Below are 1907 nucleotides of genomic sequence, written 5' to 3'. Positions count from 1 at the left end.
GTCTTAAACTATTTACATGCAAATGGACGTCATTGCTAAAATAAATTTCTTTTATCACAGTAATAATTTGACTCAAAACAGTAAAGGATTTTTGTCGCATTATGTTGAGAAATTGAAATTATAAATTAAAAGTCATGTGCTGCTTTTTTATTTAATTTCAAACTTGGTAAATTGCGTTGAAAATTTTCCAAGGAGAATAATGAGGCTTTGTATCTAGAGAAGTTAACATGTTTAGTTCATGTGTTCATAAAATCCGTTAAAATGAATATCGAGTGTGCATACTTGCATGGTTAATGACATAACTACAATTCTAGGCTTTATGTATGTTCAAAATAATATCGTAAATCTATATATTCCTTTTGTCAATATGTCGTTGCTTTTGTAAAAAGAAGAAAAAGAAAAAACTTAAGCCTGTCGTCTAATTTTTTCGGAACGTATGTTTCTTGAATAATATGAACGTTGAAAAGAAAAAATTATCTTAACGTCGTAAGTTTTTGACGTTGACTATTATTTCTTGAAAAATGAATTCTGTGGGATCTTTAGTGTACAGTATATGTCAGCTGACTGAGCTTTACTTACTCTATTTGGCACCTCTGTTGCTTTTGGTAAGTAAAGACATTGTTCATAAACATAAGAATATTTCAATTGGCACAGAATTATTATATTCTTACGGGCGGCTGGTGACGGCGAGTACTGCTGCAGAAGGTATGTTTTGAGGGCGTCATACGCTATTGGGGTGTCTCCTTGTTCACAAAGCCAGTCGGATATTTCTGGGAAGGTGTCCTCGGGTATCGCCGCGAGAACATTCACTTTGCCATGACAGACTGACGTGTAGATGTATTTACTTGCATTTTCGCCGTTTGATTTGTCATGATTAAGTAACGCTTATGTCTAGAATGAGCTATTTTATGTCTCATCTATGGAATTGATCTCTCTCTCTCTCTCTCTCTCTCTCTCTCTCTCTCTCTCTCTCTCTCTCTCTCTCTCTCTCTCTCTGTATGCATCTGCAGAATTAGGACTTAGAAAGACATAGTAATACCTGTAAGATCTTATGGAAGTAAATACATATTTTACATTTTGTTACTAAATATGATTTAAAATAATTGTCCCTACTTTCGACATATTGATATTGCAAGTTATAGATAGAATTCTTATATTCTAATGCAGGTACTTTTTTTTTTTTTTTCAGCTGTCGCCAATATATTCTTTAGCTTAATTCAGTCTGTTTGCCTCCATTTTGTCAAAACCGTAGGATGTCTTAGAATTTCCTTGCATTCTCACGTTTGTTGTTTTTTTCTTCAGTTTTCTAGCCACTAAGTGGCTTTTCTTCTTTTCCTTTTTGGAAAAAGCAAGGATTTCATTTCTTTGTTGTATACATCTTCAATTTGTTTTTGTTTTTCTTCATAACAGTTCTATTTTCTATGTAAACTTGTTTATATTTACTGATAAGGGATAAGTATAGCCTTTGCTTGAAGTACAGTATATTTACACTACTGTAGATATGTCTGTTTATGGACAAAATAACTAACTTCAATGCAAAATACCTGAACACACGCAGCATATCACACTGTAGATATGTCTGTATGTGTGTACATTAATATATGTAATAGCAGTAGTTTTAAACTGATCTTAATTATATTTCATACAGTAATTTACTATATAGATTAGTTTCTAGCAATATTTTACTCGAATGTTTTACCAATTTCTTTTAAACCAGTTCGAAACTTCACTTTTTTTTATATATTTATTTAATTTTATTTTTTTTTACTGATTTTGCAAGACATGATTTTCCCCAAATGATTTTGTCGCGAGATTGAAGTCTTATATTGAATTCAAATATGTTTTATTTCCTTTTCTTTGATCTTTCCTTTTGTATCATGAGGCTTGGGTGGGTCTGTTGGATTTAA

Source organism: Palaemon carinicauda, chromosome 3, assembly GCF_036898095.1.
Source record: "Palaemon carinicauda isolate YSFRI2023 chromosome 3, ASM3689809v2, whole genome shotgun sequence".
Taxonomy (NCBI): Eukaryota; Metazoa; Arthropoda; class Malacostraca; order Decapoda; family Palaemonidae; genus Palaemon; species Palaemon carinicauda.
This window is presented reverse-complemented; position numbering follows the sequence as displayed.